This window comes from Mus musculus, chromosome 13, assembly GCF_000001635.26.
Source record: "Mus musculus strain C57BL/6J chromosome 13, GRCm38.p6 C57BL/6J".
NCBI lineage: Eukaryota > Metazoa > Chordata > Mammalia > Rodentia > Muridae > Mus > Mus musculus.
In genome coordinates, this window is record NC_000079.6 from 116,798,287 (window position 1) to 116,810,315 (window position 12,029).

General features: G+C 39.3%; 1 long non-coding RNA gene across 1 annotated transcript in view; it reads right to left on the minus strand.

The window, feature by feature from the left end:
- Positions 1 to 3,808: 3,808 nt before the first annotated feature.
- Positions 3,809 to 12,029, minus strand: part of 4930435F18Rik (RIKEN cDNA 4930435F18 gene) — a 36,084-nt gene continuing 27,863 nt past the window's right edge. The window contains exon 4 of the long non-coding RNA NR_153406.1: positions 3,809 to 4,139. This is a non-coding gene — a long non-coding RNA (RIKEN cDNA 4930435F18 gene). The remainder of the gene's footprint in view (positions 4,140 to 12,029) is intronic.

Here is a 12,029-nt window from a genome sequence, read left to right on the forward strand (position 1 = left end):
AGATATGACTCCAGAGACTTGAGGCCCCAAGGAAGCAGAATGGTGGGGAACACCCTCTTGGAGGCAAAGGGGAGGGGGAATGGGGTGATGAACTGTGCAAAGGGACTAGGAGAGGAGGCAATGGCTGGAATGTAAGTACATAAAATAATTAATAAAAGAAAGGAAGAAAAAAGGAAAGAAAGAAACATTACAGGTCTAAATACTCTACACTGGGCATCTGATGAATGGGCTTATATCTGTGAAGAGCTAATTCCCTTTCTTCTAGTGTTCATTATTTTCCTGCGGTTGTCTGTCTATACCTGGGACCAATGAACATATCACTGTTCAACGTTAATATATTCAATGATATTGCATTGTTTAGATGCTGTTTATTTCTCAAAAACAAAATTAAAAAGCCATTGCTTTGACCATTTCTACTAAAACATAAAAATAAAAAGATAAAAAACCCACATCAAGCCCAGTCTTTTTCTTGCCAGCTGTGTATCAGAATATAAAGCTCTCAGCTAGCCACCGCTCCAGAGCCCAGCCTCTCTGCTGCCATGCTCCCTGTCATGATGATCACAGACTCACCCTTTGAAGCTATAAGCAAGCCCCAAATTAAATGCTCTCTTTGATAAGTTGCCTTTGCCATAGTACCACCTCCTAGCAATAGAACTAAGTTACTAAGTTAGAACTAACTTAGAACTAAACCGAACTAAGAACTAAGTAACTAGAAATAGTAACTAAGACAGGAGATGTCACTTGCAGGACCATCTGGCAACTTAAGCCACCAACCTCTAGAATGCCCTGCTTCTTTTCATCCATTGGTAGTGCTTGCTCAAGACAGCTGTGCTTCGTATTATGCTCCTATTTTATGTACTACTCTAAAAAAATAATGCTCATAAACAATTTGATATTCTAGGGCCAGTGAGAATTCCATATTCTTTATACAATATTTTAATCAGCTAAAGCTTTTGCTGGGTGTGAGCATTTCCAGTACTTGAGATACAGAGACAGAGGTATTATTACTTCTACAGGTTCAAGGTCAGCCTGGGCTAAACAGTAAATTCCAGGCTATCCTTGGCAACGTAGAAAGATCCTGTCATAATGCAACCAAACCAAAAAAAAAAAAAAAAAAAATCTTAAAATGGCTCTCTTTTCCATCAGCCCCACTTCTATATTCTGAAGCACTGTGGATTCCACAGGTACCCATCTTATTCTCAGCATCAGTGTTCACAGGAAGATGTCTAACGTGTCCTGTTACAGCGTAAATCCCCAGAAGGAGGAAACCAAATCTTCTATGGTTTTCATTTCCCTTTTGTGCTTACGCTAAAACTTGCCCCCTTGCAATTAAGAAATTAATATTTGCGTACCTGTGAAATGTTAAATGAATGACTATACAAGTAGATTTACTATGATTAAGAAAATCAAAACACGCCAGGCAGTGGTGGCACATGCCTTTAATCCCAGCACGTGGGAGGCAGAGATAGGTGGATTTTTTTAATAGAGTACAAGGCCAGAGATAAGATTTCTTTTCAGGAACCTGAAATATTGCTTTGCACCATCCTCTGCCGTGTGTTGCAGATATGTCAAGAATTCTTGCTCCCGTGTCATGAGCATCACTTCTGTGATATCTATAAATGAAGATGCTAGTATAGAATTTGTCACATGAACGTAATGGTTACCCTGGAAATCTCTCTTGGGTGGCGGATAGTCATTATCACTTAACTACTAAACTAGTCATGCTAGTAGGTAGAATTATATGGAAAGAGAAATCCAAGGAAAAGGAGTTGGAATATTAAGTTATTTGAACTCTTGAAGTTACACACCAACAACAAGAAGACCAGACTACTGGAGTGGCTAGCAGAAATCCAGTGGATCAGCTCAGATCCTCACCCACACACCTAATGGATGCATAGAGCAGAGTGCACACTTCCATTTGCTTGTCCATTCATTTATTCATTCTATGGTCATTGTGGAAAACCCAGGAAAGGCAGAAACACTGCATGGTGCCACTGAATACCAAGATCCACTCTGACCCAACTACAGTTTCTTGTTGAGTGAAGCCAATTGAGCAATAGATACAGATGGAGCCTAACCTGGCAATATGTAGCTCTAGCTAGAGAACTGGAAGTCTTGGGAAGCTGAACTGGTGTGTTTAAAACTGCCTGAACTAAATAGTGAAACCCTGAGATGGGACGAGAAGGTGTTATTATTTACAATGTAAATAATATCTGTGACCATGGCAAGCCTGAGGCTATGCAGAAGAACTAACTGTGGAACTGAGATCTGAAACAATTTGGTTGAAATTACAGTTGAACTGTCACCTGAACCATGAAAGAGCCCCACCACACTTGTGGGGTGCCTGGGAGGACATTTTAGGTTCAGCTGTGAAAGGCCAGAGTGGAAATCTGAAAGATGCTAGTATGTACTATGGTCAGAGGTTGTGATGCAGACAGTGCTCAGAAAGGATAAAGGCAAGTCAGGTGGGGTCTGTTTTTCACTGCAGTGGCTATGATGTTATTTTAAATATAGAATGAACTTGAAGGATAGCAAAAGTTTTAAGCAAGGAAATAACTTGTTTGTTTTGTTGTTACCTGGAAGAGAAGAAGGACGGGCACAGGAAGACTCCTCAAAGTCTTCTTTGTTGTGCTTCTCAAAGTCTATGGCATACTGGGGGGGGGGGGGGGGGAGGTGGAATTTGCATCATGGATAGGTGCACAGGCAGAGAGAAATGGTTGGGCTTAAGATGAATGCAGAAGGCAGAAGTCACATGCCTCAGTAGCAGGGACACTAAGGAGGAACAGAGAGGAAGACTAAAGGGTGATAGCCTTTGGATGTAGGGGAGGTATGTCTTCCAAAGTTTAAAAAAAAAACTGTATAAAACCATGTAAGGGATTGATAGGATATTTGGGGGTTAGATTAAATAACTGCATGCTTTTGTTAAACATAAAGGTCTTGTGTGGTTGGTTGATTTTTGTTTTTGTTTGGGTTTGTGTGTGCCTGTGTGTCTGTGCGTGCTTGCAACAGGTACCTGTGAAGGTACTATCTACATAGTATCTACATAGACAAGAAGAGGGTGTTAGATCCCCTAATGCTGGCGTTACAGGCAATTGTGAACCTCCTATCATGAGTGTTAGGAACCAAATAAGAATCTTTTGGAAAAGCAACAAGTGTTCTTCTCTGCTGAGCCATCATCTTCCCAGCCCCAAAGTTCTTGTTTTTTCTAAATGATACAATCGCTACTGTGGAGCAAAAGCTCTTGCAATGTTTCCATTCCATCTCCCTCATTTGCTTTGATACAAAGTTTCACTGTGTAATCCAGACTGGCCTGCAAATCACTGCAGTAAAACTGAGTTTAAAACTCCTAGTCTGCCTCGGCCTCGGCCTCGGCCTTCCTCCACTTGCTGACATTGTAGCCATGCATGACCACACTTGATCATATCTTTTTCAGTTTTATACAAACAATTTTTTTTAAAGCCTACAGATTTAGAACACCAAAACCCATTCCTCAAGTGATAGATAGATGGTATCAAACAGCCATAATCTCTAGGATGATTTGTGGATTTTCCAAGTTGATGAAGCCTGCTAGTCTGAAAGCTTGTGTTCCTCTAATATAGAGACAACTGAACTTCTAGAAGGATTACATTGGCAGTTAAGAAGAGATTAGATAATGAGGGAGAAGCAGTTGGGACTGCTAACACCCTTACAAAGTAGACTCAGAAGAGCTTTACCCTGGTTCTAACTTGTGAAGATGAGGCAAAATAACATCTGTAAAAGCAGAAAGCAAAATCTGGGCACTTGCTTTGGTATTTCTCAAACAGGACTTGGAGACAAAAACTAATTTTTTATTTTAAAGAAACCACTCAGTTGATGGCATTTTTAAGCTTCTCAACCAGATATTAGATGCCTGAGTAATTTTTTTCCCATATGGCTGGATAAACACATGTCCATAGACACTGGAACAATCTTCTTTGGATTTGCCCTTAAATACTCCAAGTTTTTATTAATGGATTGATTGGATGGATGTTCCACTTTGGATAATGCACAGCAATTCAAATCTCAAAACCAAACCTTGTTTCTCCTTTCATGTGCACTCCTGTATTCCATTGGGTTTTGTAATTGTAGCCTTAGAAAATACAGCGGCTTCAACATCAAAGCTGTAAAGAAGAACACAGTACACTTCAGTTGGAAAGGTTAAGGTATTTGCTTGTCTCTAAACTATATTAAATGTTGTCTTGTTTTACTTCAGATTTTATATTGGTTATTTTATTTATTTACATTTCAAATGTTGTCCCCCTTCCTGGTCTTCCCTCTGCAAGCCCCCACATTCCATCTCCACTCTGGCTGCTTCTATGAGGGTGCTCCCTCACCCACCCATTCCCACCTCACTGCCCTAGCATTCCCCTACACTGGGACAGCAAGCCTCCACGGGATCAAAGGTCTCCCTTCCCACTGATGCCAGGTGTCTTAGTCAGGGTTTCTATTCCTGCACAAACATCATGACCAAGAAGCAAGTTGGGGAGGAAAGGGTTTATTTGGCTTACACTTCCATACTGCTGTTCATCACCAAAGGAAGTCAGGACTGGAACTCAAGCAGGTCAGGAAGCAGGAGCTGTTGCAGAGGCCATGGAGGGATGTTCTTTACTGGCTTGCCTCCCCTGGCGTGCTCAGTCTGCTCTCTTATAGAACCAAGACTACCAGCCCAGGATGGTCCCACCCACAAGGGGCCTTTCCCCCTTGATCACTAATTGAGAAAATGCCTGACAGTTGTATCTCATGGAGGCATTTCCTCAACTGAAGCTCCTTTCTCTGTGATAACTCCAGCTGTATCAAGTTGACACAAAACTAGCCAATACACCAGGTAAGGCAATCCTTTGCTACATATGCAGCTGAAGCTATGGGTTGCTCCATGTGTATTCTTTGGTTGGTGGTTTAGTCCCTGAGAGCTCTGGGGGGGGGGGGGGGTCTGGTTAGTTGATAATTGTTGTTCTTCCTATGGGGTTGCAATCCACTTAAGCTCCTTTATTCCTTCCCCTAACTCTTCCATTGGGGTCCCCGAGCTCCAGCAAACCTACAGATTTACTTCACATTTTAAAGTAACTTTTTGTGCTACTGAGAGTTTCCTGAAGTGCCCTGAGACCCATTGCTTGGCACAGAGTATGGGCAATGCCACAACAACGAGGTTACAGAAATTTCATGTAACTTCAACCATGTTCTCAGAGTTAGGAGGGTTCATGACAGGTGCTATAACAGTCCATTTCTTTTCTCAAATGGGTTTCTCTTGTATAGCACCACAATAAAATGACCATTATTTCTCCAAAGCCATTTTCATTGACTTACCACACTCAGGAGCCTCCAATGGGTTCCATTACTCTTGTTGGATTTAAGTGCCAGATATGCACTCAGCTTGAACTCCCCCATCAACTGACTTCTATTTTTCCCCAGCTCCTCACATCATAGACTACTCTCTATGGACAGCTTGCTGAAGCTGAGGATATCTTTGCTGAACCCTTGGTCCTTCTGTGTCCCTGGTAGTTTTTTTTTGTTTTTTTTTTTTTTTAATTACATCTCACTCGGAAGTGCTGTTTCCCCTCTCTTCTCCTTATCTCTCTATATCTCTGGTCCTTCAAGGATAACTTTTGTTGTTGTTGTTGTTGTTGTTGCTGCTGCTGCTGCTGCTGCTGTTGGTTTTTTTTTTTTTTTTTTGAGCAAACTCTTCTGTATTTTGTTCCATTTGTACCAGAGTATGAGTGTTTTGCCACAGTGCTTGTGTTTGCTCACATTGTGTTAGACCACCAATCTTCCATGTTTCTGTGTCCTTAGTTGCACAGGTAAGGAATAAGAATATTGGGAGAATTAAATAATTTCTTACTACAAAATGCTCAGGTCAGGCCCTGGCATTCTGGAATGCTTACTAACAGTTACCTATAGTTATTTTTATCTTCCTTATATTGGTTATAGGTCACCTCATTCATGGACTTACTTTTGTCACTGTAGTAAAAGTTCTTCCTCCAGAGTAAGACTCACTGTCTTCCAAAATCTGGTATTGAGCTTGATTGGGAAAATAGAGCACTTAGATAGACAATTGTAAAATTATCATGTAAATAAATATATTACTAATCAATACTCTCAGTTTTATGTAAGTGAAATTGGTTCAAAGTTACCTTTGCCCTTATGGTTTGTTGAAACTGACTTTTTAAAAAAAAGGTTAACCAACCTTCCTGTGAGGCTTCTAAAATAACTTTCTGATTTCTTAAGGAAGGCTACCTTGTTTAAATTAAATTTTTATTATTTATTATTATCCATCCATCACTACAAACATCTATCACCATGTTGGAAGTCCATCCTGCGACCTCCTTCCCTCACCCTGCCTCCATTCCTCTTCTCATCACATTTGTGAAGAACTGTGCTTTCTCATAAGTCGTAAGACAGAGACCAAAGAAGCTATTAGGTTTATAGCTTCACCTTTTTCAACCAAGAGGCTTGCTTGCCACAGTAATATGTTATGGCTTGAGAAGGCACATAATTGGGCTTGGTGGAGGGTGGTATAATAAATTCGAGCGAATAAAGCCACATAAAGAGTCTTAAACAATGGAACACAGTCCATAAAGCAGAAGTTTTGCAGGAACTATTTCAAACTAGGACATACATTTTCAATTTCTAGTATGGTTTTGTTCTGAATACAACATTGCCAATGTGTGGCTATAGAGAGACCAAACCTTAGGATAGTTTTAAAACAAACAAAAAAAAAAAATGGAGAAATGGAGAAGGGAGAAGGTGAGAGGTCCACGTCCACTGGCACTTCCTTTCACTCCATTTTCACCTATATCATCTGAAGAGAGGGGTCAAAATACCTCTACCTAAAAGAAATAGGAATCTATTGCATTAAACTAATGGGACAGTAATGATATGTTTGGTATAGATAGTGGATTCAAAATCCTAGACAAACACATGACATCACGCTGTATATCCAAGAAGATGAGCGTTCATTCAGCATGCATCCATTCCTCTTGTGGTCTGGATTAAGAATCTGGTGTGCATGGAGATGATCGTTGGGAGCTGCCCATTTTCACTTCAAGATGACTCCATGACGGGAGGCTGACCTTCGATGCTCTCCAGTTGCCTAACAGTGGGTTACAGTCAGCCTAACAGAGCCTACCAGGAACAGTCAGCACATGATCTGGGACTAGATAAGAGTTACAATGATTTGCTACAACCATATTATAAAATCCACTGCAATGGTTAATTTTACGTGTCAACTTGTATAGGTTATTGTATCCAGTTGTTTGGTCAGGTCATGTCTTGTGTTGTTGTAAATATGTATTTTTACATGTGATTGATTTTAAAACATGTAAACTTTAAGTAGATTGCCCATTAGTTAACAGAAAGACTTACTAGAAGAGGTTGTGGTCATTTGGGAACCCTTTGAAGAGAGAAAGAATTATGCTTCTGATTGCCTTTGAACTTGAGACTACAATATCAATAAGTCTCTGAATCTGCTGCATTCAAGCCTGCTCTCTAGAATAGAACTCGAGAGTCCTTAAAAATTAATTTGTTGAGCTATTTATTAACTTACTTAACTTTCTGCTTCTCCTGAGCAAGAAATACTTATTTCCCCATCCGAGTTAAACTGATTTTGTAGATGATCCCAGTGTCTTCTGTGGGTAAGATGCTGTCAGATGCCTTTCACTTTTTTTTTCATTCTCTGGATTGCATTTTATAGAAATGGAACAATATGGAAGAAGAAGAATATAAAGAGACAAGAGTGATATCCTATTCCAGAAAGTTTTGTGCTTGTGCTACAAAATGAATGTGACATAGAGCAGCAGATAGAGATTATGTTAAAGGGGAGGAGAGAAAATGGAAAAACAAAAGTTGCACAGAATGATAAAGTTGTACAAGGTCGCTATAACTCATATCCGTTCCAAATCTAAATGCCTAAAGCACTTGCAAAACATGGAAGAGTTTTGTTTTGTGTCAAGGTAGCAATTTAAGTCATATTTTTCCCACAAAATAAAACCATCATTTCTGTCGTATATCTTCAAGCTATGCCAGTAAATGGTTGAATGGATTTCATTTAATCATCTAAGGGATTGATGCTGAAATGGACTTCAAGTGAATAAGTTAGATGTTAAGGATATATCAAATTCTCTAGTGGCTCATGATAAATTCTTAGAGGATGAAAACCACTCTCTGTCGTTTTTAGATAAGAACTTTTAAAAGTGTGTTTTGCATTTGAAAAATAAATTGAATGGAAATTTTCCCTAAGTAGGGCATATTTCTGATGACTAAGATTAGTAAATTATATCTACTCCAAACCAAGTCAATAATGGACCATTCCCAGATAAGCATGCAAAAAATAAATGGGTCACACATAACTTATTGCTGAAATAGTAGACAGAAATGAACCAATTTAGTGTACCACAGAAGTGGCTCAAAGAAACTAAAATCAGGAAACTTCCCCAAAGGCCCCAAACGTAATTAACTAGGAAAGCAGAACTTTCATCAGAGACTCATATGAAGGTCATTAATAATTGCAGGAAATAACTAACCCATTCACAGTTTCTGTGGGGCAGTAATTGGTGTGGAATCTGAACAGCATAATGAAGTTTATCTTTCAAGTGACTTTTTTTTAAATTCATAATCCAAATGAAAAACTGAGCACTCTTTACATAAGAGGGAACTCAAGCTAGAGAGAGCCATAAATTGTCAGGGAGCCACACTGCAGAGTGTACCTTGCAAGTGGCACAGCTGTGATTGATGAAGAAAAAAAAAATCTCTTAACATCACGGTAAACATTTTTTTTTTAACTAAAGATTTTCAATCTTCATGTTATCCAAGGAAACAAATAGCCCAACTGCAGGTCTTCACCACGCCCTTCTCTCCTTCAAATCCAGAGCCCTCAGACTCCACCCCAGCTCTGTAGAAGAGCACTTGCTATACCCTCCCATTCCTTTCTATTGCCACTTCTCCCTAATCTCGGTCTTCACCATGAACTTTCCCAGTGTCCCACCCTCAATCCAGCAAGCATTCCTGCCATCCCACCAACCAAGCCTGCCAGAGAAGCAAGTACACCAGCCAAGCAGGTAGGCAACATTCAGATCCTCTCTCCTCTCCTCTCCTCTCCTCTCTCCTTCTCCTCCTTCTGCTCCTCCTCCTCCCTTTTCTCCTCCTTTTCCTCTTCCTGTGCCTTCAGATCCAATTCTCTAGTGTCATCACAAGCTTTGCAGCAGACTAACTGCTGAGGCCCTCTTTTCCTTTCTGTCCCTTCTCCAATAGATCACACAGATCTTACCTTCCAAATTTCCTTCACCTGTCCCCTTGTTTTATCCCAGCCCTCAACACCAATAGGCATTCCCTGGACACTCCCAGTCTACTTTGTCTCGCAAATCAGAAAGGCCAACTGTAGATCTTTGCCTCTCGCTCAATTCTTCTGAGTCCAATCCTTTAGTCTCATGCTCACATCTGTAGCAGACATTTTGATGTGGCTGCTCCTTATTCTCCGGCATCATTTCCAGAAGATTAAACAAATTCTGGTCCAACAACATGTTTTCTTCCCTCCTCTGAACACCCTTAACCCAACTCTAGCCCACTCCCATACCTAAGTTTCAGCTCCCAATACCTAGAAACACATTCTACCCAGGACATCCAGTAACCAGAACTAGAATGGTTTTCTAGCAGACAACAAGTCTACTACCCTCTCCTAAGAACCAGATTGGGCAACAGAAACCAAGGAACAAAACACACACACACACAACAAAGACAAGACTGATGAAAGAATGTACAATTACGATCATCTCAACCCCAGGTGCCAGTGCAAAAAGAAAATCCACAACATTCAGAACAATATGTCTCCACCACAGCTTAGCAACCCCACTACGGAAGGTTTTCTCAAATAAAATATATAGTGAACATAAGACCAGGACCTTGCAATAATCTTTGTAGATATGATACAAAGACTATTCCTTGAAGAGAAAATGAATAAATCTCTTAAAGAAATTATTAAAGCACAAAGAAGCAGTAGAAGGAAATGAATAAAACAGTTAAAGCCCTAAACATGGAAAAAGAATGAAAAAAAAATTAAAACAGAGATTGGCAAAGGAGAAATTAGGAACTTTAACAAGAACCCTAGAGGAAAGTATCATCAACAGAACACAAGAAATTGAAGAAATAATCTCAGGCATTGAAGGCATAATAAAGGAAATGGATATCTCAGCCAAAGAAAATGTTAAAGCTAAAAAATTTTCTGGCATAGAACATGCAAGAAATATGAGACACTATGAAAAAAACATATCTAAGAGTAATCGAGAAAGAAGAAAAAGCCCAAGTCAAGGGCACAGAAAAATATCTTTAATAAAATCATAAAGGAAACTTTTCCCAAGCTAAAAAAAGGTGTTTCTCAAAGTACAAGAAGCATCCAGAACACCAAATAGATCAAAAAAGAAATTCCCTTCTGTCTATAACTATCAAAACACTAAATGTACCAAACAAAGATAGAATATTAGAAGTTGCAAGGGAAAAGATCATGTTAACATATGAAAGTAGACCTACTAGAATAATACCTGACTTCTCAACAGAGACTAAAAAAAGAAGAAGGGCCCAAACAGATGTTCTATAAACTGTAAGAGACCACAGATACCTGTCTGGACTATAATACCCAAGAGAACCATCAATCCCAATAGATGGTGAAAAAGACATTTTGTGATTAAAAACAAATTTAAGAGTATCTATCTATAAATCCAGCACTGCAAAAGTCACTACAGTGAAACTTCAACCTGAAGAGGTTAACCACATCCAAGAAAACACAAGAATAAATAATATCAGACCAGAAAATTAAATAGGGGAGACACACACATGCATATGCACACACACACACACACACACACACACACACACACACACACAACACTACCACCACCACCACCACCACCACCACCACCACCACCACCACCACGCCAGCAAACTAACAGGAATCAAGAAACATGCTCATTAATATTTCTCAAAATCAATGGTCTTATTTCCACAATAAAACATTGCAGACTAAAAACTGGATTCAAAATAGTATCATTTCCTTCTGCTACATCCAAGAAATACATTTCAACATCAAAGGTAGACATTACCTCATGGTAATAGGATGGAAAATGATATTCTAAACAACCAGACCTAAAGAAAAAGCCAGTATACCAATTTTAATATTTTCCAAAATAGTCTGTAAACCAGAATTAAAAAGAAGAAAAGGCTGGGTGTGGTGGTGTGTGCCTTTAATCCCAGCACTTGGGAGGCAGAGGCAGGCGAATTTCTGAGTTCGAGGCCAGCCTGGTCTACAGAGTGAGTTAGTTCCAGGACAGCCAGGGCTACACAGAGAAACCCTGTCTCAAAAAGAACAAAAGAAAAAAAAAAGAGAGAGAGAGATAGGGAAGGACACAATATACCAATTAAAGGAAAAAATCTACCAATAAATTCTTTATATCTATTCACCAAACACAGGGAGACTCACATTTATAAAAGAAACACTACTACAGCTTAAATGAATAAGCTACTGTCTCCATGAGACAGGTCACCCAGACTAAAACTGAGCAGAGAAATTCTGGAGCTAACTGATATCATAAGCCAAATGAATCTAATATATTTACAAAATATTTAATCCAACACAAAAAAATATACATTCTTCTCAGTACCTCATGGAACTTCCTTCAAATTGACCACATATTCACACACAAATTAAAGTCTCCATAGAAACAATAAAATTGAAATAACTCCCTGGATCCTAACAAGTGCAGATTACCAACAACAGAAAGATTACACACTAGTGAAAACTGAACAACTCTCTACGTAATGAAAAATAGAACAAGTCAAAAAGTTAAGAAGAAAATTAAAGTCTTACTAGGATTGAATTAAAATGAATACACAGAGTATCCAAATTTATGGGCACAACAAGGCAGTTCTAAGAGGCAAGTTCATAACACTAAATACCTACACAGAAAATTGGAGCAATCTCATACTAGTAGCTTCTTGGTATACCTGAAAGCTCTAGAACAAAAAGGAGA